At 48.4% G+C, this 23,447-nt stretch overlaps 1 protein-coding gene and 1 long non-coding RNA gene across 3 annotated transcripts in view; one reads left to right on the top strand and one right to left on the bottom strand.

The window, feature by feature from the left end:
- Positions 1-936: 936 nt before the first annotated feature.
- LOC138984995 (uncharacterized) lies at positions 937-22,175 on the bottom strand. 2 transcript variants are annotated; one of them, XR_011462230.1, is made up of 3 exons: positions 22,017-22,175; positions 11,298-11,611; positions 937-1,098 (listed from the first exon to the last, which is right to left on the bottom strand). It is a non-coding gene; the product is annotated as an uncharacterized lncRNA (long non-coding RNA). The 2 variants fall into 2 exon arrangements; XR_011462229.1 differs by lacking the exon at positions 937-1,098 and adding an exon at positions 5,537-8,111 and having other exon boundaries at positions 8,434-11,611.
- Positions 22,176-22,227: 52 nt separating this feature from the next.
- EXOC2 (exocyst complex component 2) overlaps positions 22,228-23,447 on the top strand; it is a 122,152-nt gene continuing 120,932 nt past the window's right edge. Inside the window, 1 exon segment of the mRNA XM_005908027.3 lies at positions 22,228-22,352. The gene's annotated coding sequence lies outside the window, so the exon portion shown is untranslated.

Raw genomic sequence — 23,447 nt, 5'->3', positions numbered from 1 at the left:
GGCCAGACCTCTGCTCCTGCCCCCACCCGACCCTCACACCCCCCAACACACGCTCCCCACACCCGCCCCTCACACCTGACCCCTCACACCCAACCCCTCACACCCGCCCCCACACCCACCCCATCACACCCACCCCTCACACCCACCCCATCACACCCGCCCTCACACCGCCCCTCACACCCACCCCTCACACCCGCCCCTCACACCCACCCCATCACACCCACCCCTTCACACCCACCCCCTCACACCCGCCCCTCACACCCACCCCTCACACCCACCCCTCACACCCACCCCATCACACCCGCCCCTCACACCCGCCCCTCACACCCACCCCTCACACCCGCCCCCTCACACCCACCCCTCACACCCACCCCTCACACCTGCCCCTCACACCCACCCCTTAGACCCACCCTCACCCCCCCCCTCACACCCAACCCCACACCCACCCCATCACACTCGCCCCTCACACCCACCCCTCACACCTGCCCCTCACACCCACCCCTTAGACCCACCCCTCACACCCGCCCCTCACACCCAACCCCTCACACCCACCCCCTCACACCCACCCCTCACACCCACCCCTCAGACCCACCCCTCACATCTGCCCCTCACACCCACCCCTCACATCTGCCCCTCACACCCACCCCTTAGACCCACCCCTCACACCCGCCCCTCACCCAACCCCTCACACCCGCCCCTCACACCCACTCCTTAGACCCACCCCTCACACCCGCCCCTCACACCCACCCCCTCACACCCACCCTCACACCTGACCCCTCACACCCGCCCCTAACATCCGCCCCTCACACCCACCCCTCACACCTGCCCCTCACACCCACCCCCTCACGCTCGCCCCTCACACCCCCCCACACAAGCCCTCCGACACCCGCCCCTCATACCTGACCCCTCACACCTGACCCCCACACATGACCCCCCAGCTGCATCACCTTCTCAACCTCCAGGCACCTTCCCCATCTTGCATCATCTCACCAGTTGCTGTGTGGGGTGCTCCACCAGCAGAATGTACACTCATCCTGGTCAAGGGTCTCTTCTTGTTCAGCCACCACCAGGTTTGGATACAAGCACTCGCGACGTGGCCTGTTTAGTGAACCAAACAACGAAGGAGTCAATGGTGCGGTGAGCTGTCCAGGACTGTGCTGGTCACTCTGCTGGACCCCTGTGACCATCCCCACCTCAGCTCCACGTCCCCGGCACCAGGCAGGTCTCCCCCTCCTGCTCTCCTGGCTCTGGTCTCAGAGGCTAACGAAGGATGAGTGGAGACAAACATGGAGGCAATTTCAACAGTCTAGGAAAGAGCTAAGTGCCTGAGACACGGCCCCAGGAGGACTAGAGGAGAGCGAATACACTAGAGATATTGCGGCGGTAGAACTGGCATCCCGGTGAGAAGCTGGGAGAGTCCCCGACAGCGGGGCTGCAACGAACGCCACAGACGGGGCTGCTTCAACGACCCACGCTCACACCCCCAGTTCTGAGGCTAGAACCCGAGACCAGGCGTCCTGCTTTCTTCTGAGGCGTCCTTTCTCCTAGACTTGCTGGTGGCCACGTCTCACAGTGTGTGTCTGTATATGGATAGCAGTCCTCGGGGATTAGGGCCCCACCAGTGACCTCCTCTAACCTTAATTACCTCCTGAAAGGTCTGTCTCCAAATACCACCACACTGGGGTGAGGCTTCAACATGAATTTGTGGGGAACATGATTCAGTCCATAACAGGAAGAAGACTCATTTAGATTAAGAAGCATTTATAATGGTTTCCAAAATGATATGAGCTGCCTGATTATTCTTCATTGCTATTCAGTCTGTTCAGTTCAGTTCAGTTGCTCAGTCATGTCCGACTCCTTGCGACCCCATGAATCGCAGCACGCCAGGCCTCCCTGTCCATCACCAACTCCCGGAGTTCACTCAGATTCACGTCCATCGAGTCAGTGATGCCATCCAGCCATCTCATCCTCTGTCGTCCCCTTCTCCTCCTGCCCCTAATCCCTCCCAGCATCAGAGTCTTTTCCAATGAGTCAACTCTTCACATGAGGTGGCCAAAGTACTGGAGTTTCAGCTTCAGCATCATTCCTTCCAAAGAAATCCCAGGGCTGATCTCCTTCAGAATGGACTGGTTGGATCTCCTTGTAGTCCAAGGGACTCTCAAGAGTCTTCTCCAATACCACAGTTCAAAAGCATCAGTTCTTCAGTGCTCAGCCTTCTTCACGGTCCAACTCTCACATCCATACATGACCACAGGAAAAACCATAGCCTTGACTAGATGGACCTTTGTTGGCAAAGTAATGTCTCTGATTTTGAATATGCTATCTAGGTTGGTCATAACTTTTCTTCCAAGGAGTAAGCATCTTTTAATTTCATGGCTGCAGTCACCATCTGCAGTGATTTTGGAGCCCAAAAAAATAAAGTCTGAACTGTTTCCCCATCTATTTCCCATGAAGTGATGGGACTAGATGCCATGATCTTCATTTTCTGAATGTTGAGTTTTAAGCCAACTTTTCACTCTCCTCTTTCACCTTCATCAAGAGGCTTTTGAGTTCCTCTTCACTTTCTGCCATAAGGGTGGTGTCATCTGCATATCTGAGGTTGTTGATATTTCTCCCGGCAATCTTGATTCCAGCTTGTTCTTCTTCCAGCCCAGCATTTCTCATGATGTACTCTGCATATAAGTTAAATAAGCAGGGTGACAATATACAGCCTTTGCTATTACAGATGTATTATTTATTTTATATATTAAGGACATTCAGTTCAGTTCAGCTCAGTCGTGTCCGACTCTTTGCAACCCCATGGACTGCAGCACGCCAGGCCTCCTCGTCCATCACCAGCTCCCAGAGTTTACTCAAACTCATGTCCATTGAGTCAGTGATGCCATCCAACCATCTCATCCTGTGTCGTCCCCTTCTTCTCCTGCCTTCAATCTTTCCCAGCATCAAGGTCTTCTCCAATGAGTCGGCTCTCCGCATCAGGTGGCCAAAGTATTGAAGTTTCAGCTTCAGCATCAGTCCTTCCAATGAATATTCAGGACTCATTTCCTTTAGGATGGACTGGTTGGATCTCCTTGCAGTCCAAAGGATGCTCAAGAGTCTTCTCCAACACCACAGTTCAAAAGCATCAGTTCTTTGGCTCTCAGCTTTCTTTGTAGTCCAACTCTCGCATTCATACATGACTACTGGAAAAATTAAGGACATACGGTCATTTTAAAGGGCAGGAAAACCTTCTGTTACTTGAAGAGCACAATCTATAGATTAGCTTTAGAACATAGGATCCCCCAGCTTCCAAACTACACCTGCAAACCTCTTAAAGCCAGTTTCTGTGTCACTTGGATAAAGTGTCTGGCGAGTTCCCTCCTTAAGTGCCTGAACTATCACCGCTGCCTCTCAATTCTTCTTGGAAAGATTGGGAAGTGCTGAGGACACCATGGGCCCTACAGAAGTGCCAGCTGAAGGCTGAGGGCTTGAAGATCAGAGCTTGCACACCCCAGGTGGGACGACATGAGTGATGGCACCAGGGTGCTGTCCCAGGGGCCCCTGAACCTCTTGTACTCCTCCCGAGAAGCATACACAGGCCACTTCTGACCTCATGGAAGCCCCTCCTGCCCCAGTCTCCAAGACCTCCAAATACCACACTCCACTGCACTGACTGCTGGGGCAGAATCAACACAGCCAAGCACGCCTCTGCTTGAAGCTCCATCACCCTCTAGCCCAATGGGCCCTCCTGCACCTCTCCTGGCCCCTCCATTTCCCCAGCTGCTCCATGCTCATGATTGTCCGCAGGACCCTTGCTCTCAAGATCACATCTGTGTCTCTAGCTCTGCCCTTGCCCGGCCACTTGGGCTTAGCCTTCATCCACGCAACACCTTCAAGCAGGATTCCTGCTGGTCCCCTCCAAGCGTCTCCATCACCACCCTTGGCACCGAACTCACTGTTAATGATGATAATGATACCCACTAATACATATATGCCCATTAGAGGCCACTCCTGTTCTCAACGGGAAACCTGCTCATTCTCAAGTTTTCACATGCTCTGCTCTGGGCTTCCCTTGTGCCCTAGTTTCTTAGGAAGGTTCCTCCTGTAGACGGAAGGAGCACGGTCACAGGACAAGGTCCCAGCTATGCTCCCATCGCAGGCCTCCCACCTGTCAGACCAGGGATGCTGTGAGTCTGCTCCTGAGCAACTTTGTCCCACCCCCGTGAGAGCCGTGCTTCCTTCTCTGGGAGAGGATCAGCTGGTGGAGATAATTTCCACAACTTCACACCCAGGAAAGACAGCCCACAGGAGATGCTGCCTCTCAAAACTGCAGCGGGGAAACTGTTCAAACACAACCTTAAGAACAGGCTTTGGTCGCAGATGCAGGGGGTCTGCGATGCTCTGGTCCACTCTCCCAGCCCGCCTCCACCCCACTTCCAGCCCTGGAAGGCACTCTGCGGCCAGCCCTGTCCCAAGGCGGTGGGCACAGGGTGGTGGCTGTGGACACGCTTCCCTCCATCCCAGCCGTGGGGGCGTCTCTGTTGACCAGCTCAGGCGAGCGGCTCAGTTTCACAGCCGTCAGGACTCCGGGTAAACACGCTTGACTGATTAATGATAACAGCTCTTAAACCCCACAAACGTTTCCAGTACCAGAAATGTTTATTTTTTATACTAAATTAAATTCATTTTTCCTCTCACTCCCTCTAAGGAAAATGGTGACAAATTCAAATCCAGAGTGGCCTGCTCCCCTGGAGGTGGCCCTCTGCCATGACCTCTAAGCAGGCTCTGTTTTGGGTTTGTCTTTCAGCGGGAGGCGGGGGAGGGGGGTTGAAGGGCAGGAAAAGGGAAGTCCTGGGCAGCGCCCTGAGCCCACCTCTCGAGCAAGAAGGAACTTGATGAGTATTTCATATTCACCACGTCCATGGTTACTTAGATGGAAAAGAAGGAGCAACTGCCTGGTGCCAGACACCATGATGCTGGAAACAGAAGACATGGTCTCCACGGCTGACGATCAGAGGGGTTCATGTGCCCAGAGCACCGCCAGGCGGAACCAGGGCTTCACACGTGTCTCAGGTCCCAAAGCCCCTTTCCACCTCTGCGTGTTTATCCACACCGCCTCCAATGAGGAGGGCAGCAATACACTCTGACTTATACGGTGACTATTTTATTTATATAAATCATTCTGGTCTGGTCATTTTTCTGCTAAGAAATTTGTTACCTCTTGGAAATCTATATTGGACTAAACAGTCTTTGTGGTTCTTTCCATGTTGACCCAACCTGGCAGTTCCCACCATCTGCCCACTGACCAGCAGACAGACGCACTCGGACAAGCGTGTTCCTCCAAGGACCTCCTGCCCCGCATGCCAGGCCTCTATCTCTGGACTCAGGGACATACTCAGTGCCTCCGGGAGCTGAGACAGGACAAGAAATTCAGATTTTGGGGAACATCATGTTAAAACACTGAGCTGAAATAAAGCCATGGTGTGTCAATTTCTAAGGACAATCAGACATTGCTTTTTTCCAGTTTTTTTTTTTTTAATTTTAGTCATTGATGAAATTGTAAAGGCACATACAGTTCCACATAAAATAGGAATATATAAGGCTTAGCTGTGAATTATGATCTTCATGGAAAGAAGACATGTGACTTGCTGCTCAGGAAAAGTCGTCGTAAATGTTGGGCAAATCTTGACATCTCTGATTTTTTTCTACATGTTAAGTACAGGCCTGGATTTCCTTTGCTTCTTAAAGTGTGACTATTTCCTACATTATGTTGACATGAGGAAGGCCGGCAAGTTGGACTGATTGCTCTTCACTGAGCACCCGGGTTCAGGATCGCGGCTTAGCCAGACACCGCCGGGCACTCAGTGGGGACACAGGAGTGAGGGCAGAGGAACCATGCGAATGCAGGACTTGAGCCAAACTGTCAGCAACTGCTGGGAGAGACAGATTGCATTTCAGTACCTTGTCTCACATCTAAACAAACGAACACTCGCCCTGATGTAGTAAATATGGATTCTTTGAGTTTAAGGTTCACTCTGGAAGAATTCCAGGCCTTCCCCCTGCAGCATCTCAGCACGGTGAACCCATGAGCTTGGACTGCTGAGCTCCTGTTCATTCCTCAGAGCCCAGCAGAAAGGCCACCTCCTCCAAGAGGGCCTTCTGGATCCCCGAGGGCGCTCTGTGCAGGCTCTCCGACTATCTTAGAGACAGACCATCCTCTGCCCGACATGGCAGCCTTCTCTGGCGTTCGCCTACGGGACACACGGCCCTGGTGGAGGTGACCTGAAGGCACCAAAGGCAGAGAGTTCTCCTGCCTCCTTCCTTCTAAAGACCCTCCTCTCATGGCACCTAGCTGATGCTTCTGACATTTGGTCAGATGAGGTCCCTGAAGCTGGGTGTGTGGGCCTCTGCCCTCCACAAGCCCACTGTTTGAACTTAGTGCAAAAAAACTGGGACAGTGATGTAGAGAACCCCGATCATGGTGAAGCAGTGCAGAAGGACGGGACCTCGTCTGCCTTCGCAGCAACACCACGTCACCTGAGTGGTGCTTTGCTGCCGTAACAATCCCGGACCCTCGGAACTGATGACAGCAGCGCTTCTCTCTGGTTCTTGGGGTCCCCATCCTGGCTGAGGCTCTGCTCCACCCAATCCTTCTCCCAGGATCCGGACTGAAGAAGCCGTCTTCATCCAGAACAAGGCAGACGTCCTCCAAGAGGGGAAGAAGGGGACAGAGCCGGTGATGGCCATTCCCCCACTGCTGCTGCAGCTCCCCTGGGAAAACAAGCCTGGGAAAGACCAAGCCCGGGGGACAGGGAGCCCATCGCAGGGAAGGGAAGACTGTCACCCGCCACGACCTGTGAGAAAGACAAACCACCAAAGCAACTCAGAAAGAAACTAGCCCAGCAGGCTCCTGCAGAGTTTTACTGAAAACAGTCACTATATCGGCTGTCAGGTTCTAGGCCTCAACTTCTTCACCCATAAAATCAGAGGTTTAGTCCACGTGGTCTTGAGTCGAGCCTGAAGACTTGCCACTTGGTCATCTGTTTCAGTGTCTTATCCAAAGGGCAAACACCAACGTCATTTCTGTATTTCTCACCGAGTGTGGTGCATGAGAACATTTGCTGAATAAATAAGTTCAACCTAACGAATAACACACTTGAGTGGGAATTCCTCAGATGACTTCCCGGGAGCAGGTTTGATGGCTTCGGTCACAGCAAAGACGGTAGAGAAGAGGGAGAAGAGACAAGGAGGCGGCAGTTGGGGGCCTGGGGTGCCTGGCTTGTGGAGACCCCCGAGGGCAGCTCCCTCCCCACAGGGCGGGACCCCAGATCTCCCCAGGGCTGGAAACTGCTTCACTTATGAAATGTGAAGGCATATATATATACATAGAGAGAGAAACTATTGCAAATGGAAAGAGGTTTCTTTTTTCCCCCTGTTTCTTATTTTGTGTAGGAAAACTGGACGAAGAGCACACCCCCAAACCATAAGCCTTCAATTATTGTAGGAAATGCTGCAGCATTGTGTGAAATGGGCATTCGTGACTTTACTGTGAAAAGGAAACGATAGCCTTTCAAACCTAACAAAATAGCTGATTTGCCAAGAAAATGTTTCCAACAAGAAGGAACTCTCCAGGAATAAAAATAGCCAGTGCTCAGGTCCCCTTGACTCTGTGTTTGTAAGGTGATGAATAATTGGTGTTTAAAAGCTCTCCTGCATTTACAATAAATGCACGGTATCCTTGCTTCAACAATGACAAAGCATCCTTTGGATTTCATGCTTTATCCTCAGCTGTAGACACGGGCATAGTCTTCCACCAGCCCTGATCCGCCTGTGAGTTCTCTCCCTGTTTTAACAATTGTAGTCCACAGTAATGCCTCAGTTATTTCACCCCTTGTTGTAAGAGTAAATCCAATGTATAGATTCACTTTCCATCAAGGTAGTGTGAAGGTGACTCAAGGCTTTCGTGTGGATTGAAATTAAATACAAGTAGACGCACAGCACAGATAAAACCCATCGAAATAACAGGGGCTGCTTTGTGAGCTCAACCAACATTGTGTGGCTGGAAAACAACCCTTTTTCTTTAACTAACTTCAACATGATGAGCTGAAAAACTCCAAATGCCATAGTGAAACCTGAGAAGTGAAAGAGAAAGCCAGTGAGGGAACAGAGTCAGGTACAGACACACAGCCCTGAAGAGTCTGCTGTCTTCCAGCTCTCCTGCCTTTAAACCAGTGACTAAGCATCTCAGTAACACACTTAAGGAAAGGAAGTTCTGCAGCGTCACTGTCTACCCCTCAGACACCTGTCCTCAGAAGAAGCCCACCCTCGCTTTGGGGCAGGAAGGGCCCCAGGTCCCCGGCTCATGACACACCCACCGACTGCAGGCTGTGCCACACCACGGGGAGGCACCCGCCTGCCTGACACTGTGACTCACGAGCATGTTCCAATTCTTACCAAGTGTCTGGAGCATGTCTGTTTCCAGCGGCTACTGCTCCGTATGTGAGGGACAGTGAGAATGTTCAGGAAGCTTGGTATTTAACACATAACGCAGCAGAACCTTCAAGTGTTCCTCCACCACTACACTCACGAGCTGTGCAGCCTGGCAGCTCCCGGGCAGGGTGGGAGGCCACCGGCAGCCCCAGCCTCAGCGCCCACAGTGGACTGCAGTTTTCCTTGGAGGCGGGCCATCTCCACAGGCCCTGCAGCTCCTTCCAGCCTCCCGCACTGCACCGTGTCCGCGACCTTGCCTGGGGCGCCGGGACGGATCTCCTGCCACTTCCTGCATTCTGCACAAGCTCTAATTGAAAATTTGGGTGGCCTTGCTTATTTATTTTCCTGGAATGCAGTAGGTTATATTTTCATGGCATTTTCTCAGCAGTTCAGTGTTTCCATTTCAAACTAGGACAATGAGAAGAAAAGCCAGTCCTCGTCAGCAAAAGATGACTGTGCCTCATTTGGCTTTGCAGGACAGCGTTTATAAATTGCAACTAAATGCAAACCATCAGAAATGCCTGTTTTTTTCAGGAAACTAAAAAGACAAGTTGGCTTTCTCCTTTAAAAAAAGAAAGAAAGAAAGAAAACCCAGTGATGGACTCAGTTACCAGAGAAGATGAACAATGAATAGGAGGTAAAATTCAGAACTCTTTGGTAAAATTCAACAATTGACTGTCCATGTCTGAATCTTCATAAGAGGCTTTGGCTCAAATCCTCTGTCGGAGTCCTGCGTGTAAGAAGGCTTCATGGCAGCACCAGAGTTTCTTAAAGATCACAGCCTGGCTGGCATGGGCATTTCTCTTTAGGAATATGAAGGCTAACAGTGGAATTTTTAATTTTATCAAGATGTTATCCCATGTTGTTCTAATAATCTACCACTGCTGTAAATTTTGTATTGCCTAATATTCAAAGGGGAATCTACTTCAATGAAGTTGTATAAAACACAATGTTGGCAAAAATTGAATTATACACATGGCTTAGAGAATTTACACCTTAAAACTGACTTTCCATTTCATCCTGAATGTGTGCGTCTTTCATTTCTGAGATGAGTGTATACAGAGAGAGTGAATTTTTAACATCTGATACATTTTGCATGAAATATTTTAAAATCATAATTTAGAATAGTTAAAAACAAATGCACATGTTAAGTAAATTAGTTAACAAAGACAAGTACTTTAATTTGACTCCCTGAAAGAATGCCAGTTGAGGGTGAAAAAATTTTCAGTTTTGCGTCTTATGCAGGGCTGGTCTAGGCCACTTTCTCAGTCGGGAGAGCTGTCTTCCCGTGGTCTGTACACGTCTCTGCCCCTGGTGTAACTGATGGGCACACTAGTCACATGTCAGTTCACCTCAAATGGGACATTATAAGACCTTTCCATGGAGCAAAACTTCCAAGGCTGCAATCTGAAAGTGAAATCTTCAAACATATCTATGCTAATTAGTTTGGGCAACTGATGTGGGAAATAAAAGTTTTCATCTGTTCATTTTAATCAAACAATCAATAACATTAAATTGCTATTCTGAGTTACTTTTTAAAAAAATGAAAAATAGTGCTAAACTGTAAAAAAAAATCAATGACAATGCCACGTATCTTCGTATGAAAATAAATACATGAAGGTGTCTGGCTGCTCCGGTGATCAAACTTATTAAAACTTCACTATAATTCTTAAATAGAACTCCTTTTCCATATATATTTTGTCTTAAAATTAAAGGTGCTAAAAGAGAAAAAATGTCTGCTGGGACTATGCAAATATTGCTGAAGTACTGATTTTGAATATACAGATGTGAGCTGAATAACATAATTATGGTTTTTCATGTGCTACTGATTATGTATTTGAAAGCCACTCTATAAGAAATGCTGTTCCTGTAATAACGGTAACACTTCATGTTTACACAGCTCTTCATAAACTACAAAAGTATTTTTCAACATATGTAATTGAGGTTCACAATAATTCTCTGAGGCTTGCTTGTTTAAAAAGCACATTAAAGTATGTACTTTAAGAAAAGGTATTAAAGGAAACTAAGTCTGTGTTTATTAAAAATACAGACACAGTAATGGAACCAAGTATGAAAATAGGAAAATATTACAGTTTAAATAAAGAAGACACTTGACCCTGGACAGCCGTGCCAAATGTTTAATCCAGTGTAGCTCTTTTGACCTGAACAGCTTAGAAAACAGGCTGGCAGATTTTCACTAATTTGGTAAATTCAGATAAATTTTTAGGATTTTTTCTTTTCATTTCACCTGTTTTAATCAAATGTTAAAAAGAAATCACGTTATCCACATTCATAGCATTTCTTCCAGTAGTGGTCTCTTCCCATGTCTGTCTTTTGGGTAAATTAGACCTCTAAAGAGAATAAATGCCATCGGGTGCAGTCCATTAGGAGACGCGCCTTCTGCCGTTAAGTCAGAACAGACACGGGGGAAGGTAACACTTCACTACTTGTACAAAGTCTCAAAACTAACTTACATACTTTTAATATTTCCCGCTATTGTTTCCACTTTGCTGGAGGTAACAATAAATTTTAGCATGGCTGATGTGATGTGAAATGGCAAAATATTTTTAAAACGAAATGTACTTCACAGGGGAAATGAGAACCAAAGCCCTGCTTGTGACCAGCCCTGCCCTGTGTGGCAGAGAGCTGCTGCCGCTCCCTGAGGTCGGGCTGTGCGACACTGAGCATGCTTTACAACTTGTGCGTTGACATAGCTCACAGCCGAATTCGGGAACTGCCCGGCAGACATTCATTCTGAAAATGTCTAAACTACTCCTGATAAAACTCCCAGCCTGGGCTGAGGGTTTCTATGACGAGGTGGCTGTTACCTGCAGTGCGGGCTCTGGGGGCACAGGCGGCCAAGAGGGTCGCGCAGAACAGAAAACTGAAAGCCTGAGTATGAAGATCTCGTCTGTGCTTCCTCTTGGAATGTAACAACTCGGACAGCAATGAGGTGCGCGAGCACTGCTGGAGACCGGGACTGCTGGATCTGTGTGTCGTTTTCAGCGTCTGACGTCCAACTGTACACAACTGACAGGTCACCTGATTCTGATTAGTTTATCCAAAGCGCAAGGCAAAATAAACCAGGTTGGTCCTGATTTCTTTTTCTTGAGAAAATAAGCTGGTTCTTCTGAACACTTTTCTGTAAGAGAGGCAAAATGCAGTACGTAACTAAGAGAACCAGACACCTAACAGACTTCCAGGCCAAGGCTCTGCCAGTGCGGACTGTCCACTCACTTCAGGACGAAGAGACGAAGCCCAGAGCCTCCCAAACACGGTTCTCCAGTTACACGGCCTCCGATGCTCTCAAGAGCTGTTGAAAGCAAAGCGCGGTTTACAACCTTCCTGTGATGAGGAGGTCGGCCACAAAAGAGAAGGGTGTCAATCGGAGAACGTTTTAAAAATTAGAACACTGCTGTCAGCATTCTTTTCACACACACAGAATTCTGCCGAAGGCCTCAATTCACAGGAAAGATTAAAGAGATGCAAGGAAAATAAATATTTGAACTGTGATTGATGAGACAGGATAAAGCAGCTAGGTTAAACCAGGCTAAGACAGTGGAATCTGAACATCCAACGCCTGCAGCTCCCACAGCGCCCCAATCCTCACGCCGGCATCTGTGGGATTGGGCCTCCCAGGGCAGCCGCTCACTGTCCTGTAGTCTTATCAGCTGCTGATATCTCCAAACTCGGCTTTTCATTCTGTGGGTGTGTGTCTGGACATGGTGTGTGTGCGTGTATACATACATACATGTGGCTGTGTACACATGCATGTGTGCATATGTATATGTGTGGGTGTGCTTATGCATGTGCATACATGTATGTGTAGGTGTGTGCACACGTGTGGGTGTGCGTGTGCACAAGTGTGGGGGTGTATACATGTGCATGTGTGTGTGTGTGTGCATAAAAAAGGTGGCCTAAAGAAGGTGAAAGCCAAAGCCCCTGAAGTCACTTAAGACTCTTTTAATTTTCTCAGAAGTGTTTGCTGTGTTGAGAAATGGAAATGGAAGGGGGAGTGTGCAGGAGGGGAGGGCCCCATATGTGGACCCCCCTATTCCCACTCCATCCGATCCCCCATCCTCACTCGTCAGCTGAGGGTCCTCGTCTGCCTGCCTGCTGCTCCTGCCTTTTCTGGTTTCCTAACAATTTTTCTCTACACTATGAAAGTGCAATTTTCAGAAAATCAAAAGCCACAGGATATAATCAACCCCTGTGAATCCATCATGAATTGTTTATGCAAAAGGGGTAAGAAGCTGACACCTGCTGCTCCTGTCACTGGTAGGTTCAAGGTCACCACCCCTGCCCTCCAGGCTGGCAGCCCCAAACTGGCCTTAAGGAACTCCCTGCCATTAGGTTTACAGTGGCCTGAAGAGAACTCAACACCAGACGAAGAGGTTTACACCCCAGACTCCCACAGAGGCTGTACGTGAAGGAAGGTTTGGTCTGTTTCTCAGCAGTTGGTGACTATAATTAATTGTTATTATTAGCAATATTAATTTTAGTATAAATATTACAGGTATGTTAAAAAGCTAAGTCAGCCTAAATTCATATGCCAGAGTTACTAAAATGTTTTATTTTTAATTTTTTCATCTTTAAATCAGCTGCTTGTTTAGTCTTCTTAGAAGTGCAGTTCATTAAAATGGTTCTACAAAGAGAACTATTTTAATTTCCACTTTAAAAAATGTAAAGTTCCTAAAGGTTATAAAAGTTAATTTGCTGTTGCTGTTTAAATGCTAAGACAATATGAAATCTCACTGGGTAAAGGAGATGGCTTTGATTCCACAAAACAGTTACCTGGACCCTATATTTTATAAGCAAGGCCAGTGTTCTAAAAATTTAGGTTCACAAAATGTCATGAAATATGTAACATTTATAGTAATTTAAAACGTTTAACATGCAGTTATTAGATTCCTAGTCAGGATGGGCATATAGTTTCAAAGCACGTTTGAATGATTTGTTATTGTCCTTCTCCAAAATAGTGGTAATAATGTATATTTAATTGCAAATGTATTCTCATATGAACTTACCAAAGGCCTATATCTCTGTCTCCATAGAGACCACAACAACATGAATGTGTGTGCACAGAATGTGGATATATATATTGCTTCCTACACGAATGAGGTTACATTAAAAAATTCAAAGGTTAATAGTGTATAGGTCACTCGCTTTGAAAGCAGCAAGTTTATCAGGGTTATTTCCACCCCTAATGGCTTACATAACTGTCAGCTCTAACCTTACCAATAACCCAGTCCTTTACTTGTCTCCGTTCAAAATTTACTGATTTAAGTATGTTAGCGTATGCTTGAAAAGCAAGCAGGAGAATCAAATTCTTCAGTGTTTAGCTGCTATTTTTTTATTTGTTAAATGTTTTCCCCCAAAAGATTCTCTCAGGCAATCAATTTGTTTTGGCCTGAATTGTAAATATTTATGAAACAGGACCTGCACACAAAAAATACCAAGACGAAAAACAGGATTTTTCATTTATCATCCTCAACTCCCACCAATCCAAAATATATTTTTCTTATTTTACTTTTGAAAAATAAATATTGCAAAAAATCATAATTATAATGTCTTTAATGACAGATAAGCTTAATTCACAGAAACCAGGAAAGGACGTGCAGGAGAGGAGAGCAGCACCCAGACTGCGAGGCGCTGCGTCAGTGCTTGTTGATCTGAAAGTGAGCTCGGATGGCTGCCAAGGGCTCCTACAGAGAGAGTGTCTGCATCACTGGTTGGACGATCAGTTTCATGCAGAAAATAAACTTCTGAAAGTGCTTTCTAGAATTCAGCTGCCTCTAGCATCAGTTAAACATAGATATCTTAGACGTTTAAAAAAATTACTACCAGCTCTATTGAAGTAGAATGGAACACAAAAATCACACATATTTAATGTATACAATTTGGTGAGTCTGGAAATTAGACATCTTTAAAGGAAAGAGTGTGATGGTGTGTAAACCAAGAAAGGAAAGCCATGTGAAAATTCTGTAAGTAAAGGAGATAAACTAAAAATTCAAAAAGCTTGCCTCTGTTTGATGTAGGACACTGCTTGGTCTCATTCAGGAAGACATTCTCAATTCTTTAAGAACTAATTTGTCTCCATTTCTCTTAAAGTATGCCAACACCCCGGCATGGCGGGAGGGGCAGACAGGGCTGTACAGCAATGCACTGCACCCTTTATATGGATGATGTTCCACTTTACATTATAGTTTCTGGTCTGAAATTATATTACTAGAAAAATTGCTGCCAATTTTTAAAAGCCAAATTTAAAGTCAGTCACTAGCTGGGCTTCCTAGGTGGCTCATCGATAAAGAATCTGCCTGCCAATCCAGGAGATGTGGTTCGATCCCTAGGCAGGGAAGATCTCCTAGAGAAGGAAATGGCAATCCATTCCAGTATTCCTGTCTGGGAAATCCTATGGACAGAGGAACCTGTTGGGCTACAGTCCATGGGGTCGCAAAGAGCCAGACATGACTTAGTGGCTAAACTACAGCAACGACAGTTACCAGCATGTTTATGCAAAGTACTATTAATTGGATGGTGTTTGATTTTTTTTCTAGCTATTAATCCATATTGTGTCTTGTCACACCATGGCTGGTCGCTCTTCTGTTAGACAGCGAAAGAGAATTAGCACTTCAGACCAAGCCAGCATTGTAACCAAGGAAAATATGTTTTATAAATTCTGGTTCAAAAATTATTCTCCCAAAGAACAAAAACCTCCTTTTAAATGTGTTCTGACAAATACATGCTTACAAACAGAAGGCCACTTAACAGCAGTGAGAATGACACATTTAAACATATGCAAAGCTCAAATAATGTGAAAGGACTACCAGCAGCCACTGAAGTTTCCTTCCACAACCTGAAATCAGCAAATAGAGCATATACATTTCTAGGATAAAATATAATTACAGCATTAGAGACATAGTCTTCACAAATTTTCAAACAAAATTTTGTTAGGGAGACTCACAAGTCTACAGTTTGAAAAGCTCTTGAATATTAGAAAGACAGCATATGCACAGGGGAAATCTGTCCGTGTGTCTGCACGTCTGAGCGCCTCTGCTAGTGGGGTGGGCACACAGCATGACTCGTGTGTGTAAAGTGCAACAGTGCAAACCAACACTGCCCCGCACATCTGGGATCCAAAAACATGCGGCCAAGCTTAGAAGGAATTACTTTATGGAAAGGTAGGAATTCAATAAAAACACAAGGCTGACAATCACCCCACATGTCTACATTACACTGTTCTTCTCTTATTATTTCCCTTTACAGCTAACCTATTGTTGGTGTTCCACTCAAAACCGGGCCAGGGGAACAGAAGCAATGCAATCAGTTCACAGGGTTGCAGGGAGCTCGGAGGGGTGGATGTGATTCAGGACGGAGGGGCAAAAGTCATGCAAACAGCACAGGATCAATGACTGGCTTCAAGTTCAGAGAAAGTAACCTAGGAGTTCTGTTTTAAAATGGACTGCCTCATAGGTGGCAAATTTAAGGAACAAAAAATTCCTTTAATTGAATACCAAGAACAATTAATGTGACCCACTACCATTGGCACATAGAGTTATTCGGAAAAACGCCACTAGCTCCTCCCATATCCTGTCCTATACGTATGGTCAGATGGAGTTGCCAGAGGAAGGCCTGCAGTTCAGCCAAAATTCACTGTGGAATAGCTGCTTGTTGGGAAGAGGGGTCATGAGATTTGAGAGCTTAAAGGACTTTTCAGTGTCTCCAACCCACCGCCTTATTTTAAAAATGAGATGACCAGAACTCTCAAGGGGTCAGAGAATGTCTCTGATCAGGGTTCACATAAGGCCAGGCTCAGAATGTGGGTTTTTGGACTCTCAGTGTAATTAATCTATATCCCTATCTTCCTGTCCATGAAAGTGAAAGTATTAGTCTCTCAGTCATTTTCTGAGTCATTAGTCTGAGACTAAAGAGTCATTAGTCTCAGACTCTTTGCAACTCTGTGGACTATAGCCCACCAGGCTCCTCTGTCCATGGGATTCTCCAGGCAAGAATACTGGAGTGGGTTGCCATTCCCTTCTCCAGAAGGTGTTCCCTAGGGATTGAACCCAGGTCTCCTGCATTGCAGGTGGATTCTTTACCATGTGAGCCACCAGGGAAGCCCACTATGTATATTTAAACCAATAGCAATATAGTCAATTCCTGGTTTTTCAGGGACCGTGGATATTTGTTTCTTTATTTTTAGTATTTCACTGCTCAAACTCCACCAGGAGCACAAAAATAAAGTGAAAGTGAAAGTTGCTCAGTCGTGCCCGACTCTCTGTGACCCCATCTACTACACAGTCCATGGGATTCTCCAGGCCAGAATACCGGAGTGGGTAGCCTTCCCTTTCTCCAGCGGATCTTCCCCATCCAGTAATCGAACTGGGGTCTCCTACATTGCAGGCAGATTCTTTACCAGCTGAGCTACCAGGGAAGTGCACAAAAATAAGTTCTTACTCAAATCTACTGCCTACACTTTATGTTATCACTTTTGTTATAAGGGTCCAGTCAGAAAGAACAAAGGTATAGGCTGTTGTCTGAAGAGTGAATTGGACAGTACCTTGGCTTTTAATTTTTTGTGTACTTGTCCCTCTGTGCCAAGCAAAGTGCAGAGGGAGCTCATCCCTGCTGGGGGCCAGCTGACACTGGGCCCTGAAGGCAGCAGCTGCTGCTTGCAGAGGGCAGAGCTCCCAGCGGGAGGGGGCCGGGGGCTGGGACGAGCCCCCCCGGTTCATGTTCACTACCCAAGAGAGGACAGCTTAGTTCACAATGTAGGTGAAACCTACCAAAGACAGGATGAGAAAACTGCCTTCAGGGAGTTTAAAATCTCTAATCGACTTTGTGGCAAACAAGGTGTTAGCTGAGTAATGAAGACTCAGATAAAAATCAAAGGAATAAGATCTGAGGCCAGGCTGACTATGTGTGCATGCGAGGCATTCCTGAAACTCCTGAGAAGTGGGAAGCCTTCACAAAGAAGTGTCCAGAGGACTGGGATCCTACATCAAAGCCGAGAGGCTGGCAACACCTCTCCCTGCCTGGGTGGAACCGAAATGATGACATTCCTACACAGCAGAGGAGAAGGGCCACCCGGCCAGCCAGCGGCTCCGAGCCCCAGTTCATCAGGGCAGGGTCACATCAGTGGAATCAACTGGAAACATGGCACCATCTTCCATGGCCACTGACAGAGGCAAAGCACACAGGACCTTCAAGTGGAAAGTCTGAAGACAAAACACACACACGCAAAAACCTACAACAAAACAAAAAAAGCCCCCAACCACCTCCAACTGCCTAGCGATTTAAAATGAATTAAAATGCAACCTTATATTCAGTGACGACCTTCAGTTAGAGCATAAAGAGGTCTAAATTCCTAGTCGGAGATCCCCAGCAGCAGCAGGACCTAGCAGGGCTGCACACCTCTCATCCCCCAGCAGTCAGTGACTTCCCACAGTTCCTCTGTTCTCCTCCAGACCACCTACAGACACCCAGGAGAGAGCCCGAAATAAACACAGCTGCGTCTTTGTGCCGGGTGGCAGCCGTGGAGTTACGCCATATCCTTGTGTAGACCAAGCTTTATTTACAGTTTTCTTAACAAAATATGCAAATAGAAGGTAAGCAGAAAAATATAAGGGCTCTGCTTTGCAGTAAAACTAGAGACATTTACTTTGAGGCCTTTGTGCTACAGAGCTTTGAAGCTGGAGACAGATAGATCAAGCGCCCACAAAGGCATTTGCTAGGAGTACAGGGTAGCAAGACTCTTTAACTCAGTAGGCCCAATCCAAGAATTGCTAAAACAGCCTCATGACCGTTACAACCTTGGAGGATTTCAAATCATCTTTGTGGTCTTAAACCATAAAGGATTCCAGCAAAGAATGACAAAGTTGGGTGGTACTCAATAAAACATCTCCACAATTCACATATCGTCACGATTTAGAGCACGCTTGGCTCACCACTGTCGCTTCTAAGTGAGCCGTGGCATATGTTGACACAGACCTTCTCTCAACCCTGCCACTATCATAACGTATCGTCATGGTAGTTTCAGTTTTCGATTCAACACTTATTTAGGTTGTGGTTAGTGCTATTACAAGGCAGCTGGCCTGATGTGTTGAACACCTGCTGTGTAAGGCTCTGTGGTATCTACAATACAGACAGGAATTTGTCGGCAAGGGGCTTTGTTAAACTGTGCATTAACAGAACAAACAGCGGTCTACTACTACTACTACTAAGTCGCTTCAGTCGCATCGGACTCTGTGCGACCCCACAGACAGCAGCCCACCAGGCTCCCCCGTCCCTGGGATTCTCCAGGCAAGAACACTGGAGTGGGTTGCCATTTCCTTCTCCAATGCATGAAAGTGAAAAGTGAAAGGGAAGTCGCTCAGTCGTGTCAGACTCTTAGCGACCCCATGGACTGCAGCCTACCAGGCTCCTCCGTCCATGGGATTTTCCAGGCAAGAGTACTGGAGTGGGTTGCCATTGCCTTCTCCAAAACAACGGTCAGTCTTTGGTAAAAAGGATCACTAGATATGACAGGTTACAACTGGTCTGAGGATTAGACTCTGTACTGACTGCGGTCCATTGCGAACTGACATGCATGTAGCAGGAAACGCTTCAGATGCTCTTTATGTTCATAAAAACAACAAACCTATAGAATAGCGGACTGTGACATCAGTGTTTCCTGACTGAAACCAAAGGAATCCCATGCTTCAGAATTATTTTTTCCTCTCTAGGTCAAACGAAATCTGATGCAGAATTGAAAACACAAGCTATACAATGGTATTTAATTGCTTCAACAGCTACTACAGCAATTTGGGGTTTAATGCTTTCATTTCCGGCCAGCTTCTGCATGTATGGCACTAACATTTGCCAGCTGGCTCCAGGATGTGGACCAGAAGTTTAAGAAAAAAGAAGGGAAACACTTCCAGTAATTTTTACATTAGTAAAAGACTCTCTCTCCTTCTTCTGATTGTTGTCTCAGGGATACAGTATTACTTGTCTCTTTTTGATCCAGGAGAGACCTGTGAGTCCTCAAGAGTCATTCAAACCAGCTTAATGGCAGGATCGCCTGACTTGGGAATGACTCATCATGGAGACAGAAAGAGCAACAAGAAACAGGTTCAGCTTCACCATGAGGCGGTACCGCCAGCTGCCTGTGTTTAAGGGGACTGATCCTGGGGCAGCTGAGTTACTGCGCACTGGAGGGAGTATTCCCTCTGAGGTGAGGGGGAGAAAACTGAGTCACACCAAGTCCCACAACTCAGAGTGTTTGTTCAAAATTATTACCTTTTTCTCAGGATGTATTTCTCTAACAGGTGTTCAACACATATTCAAATTGTAATAAGTATAGGTTCCTTTTTTTTTTTTCTGTGATAATGACTATCTTGGCTGGATTCCCCAGAAGCTGACCCTGAGATATGGTTTCCACGCTAGTATTTAACTTGGGAAGTGAGGCCAGGAAACATCAGGAGGGGATGGGGAAGTCAGTGGGAAAGGAGAGGAAGCAAAAAGAGGTGTGGGTGAAGGGGGGCCCCTGGGTACCGGGCCCCAGCCAGGAGGGGAGCTCTGGACATGCTGATCCACTTTCCAGCTGCCCGGGGAGCCAGGCAGCTGGTCTTTTGCTGCAGCCTGCTTTCAGCCGCCATGTGTCCAGGGGAGAAGTCCCGAGGCACAGGGACAGCTGTGAGAGCAGAGGGCAGCAGAGGGGTGGGCTCTGGTGAGCGTGGCTGCGCCCTGTTGTGCTCAGGTGGTCTTTTGGTTCTTCACACTGATGTCACACCCCACCAGGAGTGTTGACAGGTGGAGCTATGGGCCTGGGGCCAGATTTATCTTCCTCTTTTACCACTCATTCTGGATTTCCCTCACTCTCCACCAGCCAGCCTAGGCTGCTTGCTTGACCATGAGACCAGACCTTTGTCCTGGTGGGGTCTGAGCTCCTGTTGCCATGTCTGCCAGGCCAGGGGTGCTGCTTCACCCATTTGCTGGAATCACCAGGCACAGCAAAGATGCCCAGGGAGCGCCCTGAGTCCAGAAGTATCCCTCCCTGCCCCGATTTTCCCCTAATTAGAAGGGTCATTTCTCTGTCGCCTGTATAAGGAGCCCAGAGGAGAGGGCTTAGGATTGAGGGGACCTTCGTACGCCCTGGCAGAGCATCCTTCCCTGCCGCGGAAGCCAGTTCTCTACTGGAGACACAGCACCAGTGTGGTATGAGGTTCACAGGAGTCCTTGCGGCCCACAGCACTGCACCCAGCGCTGCAAGACGCTGTTCCCGGCCGGAGCCACAGCCGTGCCCTTGAGGCCGTTCTACCATCCCAGGGGGATGGCGGCTTCTTGGTGCGGGATGCGGGGCAGGGCAGTGCGTCCTGCGACGCCGGCCCCTCTGTCACAGCGCTTTCCCTCTGAAAGGCCTGTCCCAGGTGCCAGCAGCAGATGGGATAATACAGCAGACACCATGAGCGACGCTCAGCGCCTGCTCGAGCCCTGCCGTCACGGGAGACTAACCCGAACCCGAGCCCGTATCCGGCTCTGAGGAAACCGCCAGCCACCAGCTTCTGCCTGACCTCCGGGAAGGGAGGCCCGGTCCCCCGGCTGCACCGCGGGGCGGACGCAGAGCGCCGTTCTACCGCGGTCAGCACCGCGACACCCCCAGGGCCCGGGGCAACACCCGGGCCCATCTGCTGGGGCACCCGCTGGAGTGACCACACAGCCGCGTGGAGAAAAGGGCCGGGCAGGCAGCGGCGGAGGCCCGGGCCTGCCCCGCCAAACCTCAGCCCTGGACGCGCGCCGAGCCCGGCGGCCGGAAGAGCATGGCCCCTTCCGGTCCCGCCGCGTCCGGGGCGGCGCGTCATTTCCGGCCGACCCGCGGCCGGTGCTCCCTGTCAGGCAGCCGGTTTCCTCTGGCCCGGCCCGCAAGGGCCGTCATTCCGTGTCCGGGCCGGCGGCCGAGCCCGAGTGTCCGCGCTCAGGGCTGCTGGCCGCTAGCACCGCGCCCTCGCGGGCTGCGTGTCGCTGCTGCCCAGACGCGGGTCAGTCCGTGGCTTCTGAGGGACCGGGGTCGCGGCCGGGCCCTCGGCTCCCAACCGTCTCCCAACTCCTGCCCCCGCCCCGCCCCTGAGGCCCGGTCATCGGGCGCTAGACGCTCGGTCGCGCGGCCGATCGACGCCCTCGGCGCGGCGACGGCGGAAGTGAGGGTGCGGGCCGCTGGCCGCCGCGGCGCGGGGCCCTGTCCGTGCGGGCCTGCAGGTAGGTGTGGGGGCCAAGGCCTTGGAGAGGCTGCCGGGGGCGCGGGCGGCGGGCGGCGGGCGGGGAGCCGGCAGCCGCAGTCAGGCCCGAGTCGCTCTGCAGCCCGGACTGTTGGAGTGCAGCTGCGGGCGTCCCGGAGCCCCAGCCCTGCCTACCAGGGAACCGAGAGGGTCTTGGAGCCCCGGCCCAGCTTCCTGGGCAGCTGCGGGCGTCCCGGAGTCCGGCCCCTCCTCTCTGCTAGCGCCCCAGGAGCGGGCTGACGCTCGGGAATGGGTTGCAGTTGGCCTCTCCTGCCCCTTGGCGCACCTGCTTACCTGTCACTCTGTAAAGCTGGAGTAATTATTGGTGAAGAGCGAATCCCAGAGGCAGGTTTTGCTTGTTTCCTTCGGTTGCGTCACTGGAGAGCTGTACTGAGACTTACTCGGTGCCCGTCAGTGTTTCTCTGGGTTGACGGTGTCATCCGCGTTTTACAGACGGGGAGACGGAAGCTCAGAATGCTTGTGTAAGTAGCCTGAAATGGCGTTTATCGGCCAGTGACAGCCTGCAGTGAGGCCCTGGGGCCCGAACTCTTGTGTACTCTCCTAAGAAACAGCTGTCTGAATGGAAGTAAGCTTTTCTTACATCGCTGAAGACTGCTCCTGCTAATATGTGTGAGGAAACGTCTTTTTTTTTTTTTTTTTTTTTTTCAGTCTGAGTAAACTTATAAGGAAAAAATTTTTAAAAATATTAAAAAATCTTAGCGAGTTCATTTGAGTGTACTGTTTTGAAAAGCTAATTCTAGCCGAGATTGTGTGGATTCCTTTTCCAATGCATAGTAATATTTTGAGTATTTTCTAGGCAGGCTTGGTGTTAGGGCACTGGGATTGGAAGCAGAAAGCTTCCTAAGGGACCTCTGTGTTAAAAGTTGCTGACCCAAAGGGAGACAATAGAAAGAGGGTGATGTGTGCTTAGTACTGAAATCTTCTTTTCTGTCTGGTTGAGTAAAAATTTTGTGGTTTTAAACAGAGAGTCCCCCAGTGTAACATGGAACAATGCTTGGAAGTTTCAGAAAATGATCTTTTCAGGTATTTAATTTCCTAAACCGAATATCATTTTGAAAATTACCTCTCTAAAAGATATTAACCTGACAAGTTAAATTTACATTCATTCCACGAAAATTTGAGAGCCTGTTATGGATAAACCTAGTGGGAAATGAAATTAGTACTTAACATTTTTGCACAGGCAGTCCTTGAATACATATAGAACAATTTCTAGTGTCAGGCCTGGCATCCTTGTACAGTTAGTGTCTCCATTACTTTTCGCCCTTTCTCTAGTCTACGCATCTCATCTAGCCAGGATTCCTAGATCAGCACCTCCACAGAGTGGAGCTAACATGTTTGCTGAGTCGGTGAGTTTTAGGCCAATTTTAGATTGGCCTAAATTTAGGATTTAAGAGGATTTTAGATGGACCGGAATGGGAAGTAGCGCTGGTAACTCTGGTGAGCAGTGTGCTAGGGTCTTGCTTGTTCTCAGAGTCCCAGGAAGGTGTTCCTGGGTCCCCTGGAGTGCATGGTGCCCTGGTAAGACCGCGTGGTGGAAGTATTGAGTTACAGTCACGTGATTTTCCACACTGTTATGTTAGCTTAAAAGAAATATTGATACAAACACACAAACTTACAGCGACTGTGGAGAAATTACACACCTTGGAGCTGTGGACACACCTGCAGGCATCCTTAGACTGCAGTCTGGAAAGTTGGAGGTGGAGT

The sequence above is a fragment of the Bos mutus genome, chromosome 23, assembly GCF_027580195.1.
Source record: "Bos mutus isolate GX-2022 chromosome 23, NWIPB_WYAK_1.1, whole genome shotgun sequence".
Classification (NCBI taxonomy): domain Eukaryota; kingdom Metazoa; phylum Chordata; class Mammalia; order Artiodactyla; family Bovidae; genus Bos; species Bos mutus.
Note: the sequence above shows the minus strand (reverse complement) of the source record. Positions and strands in the feature narration are given on the sequence as shown.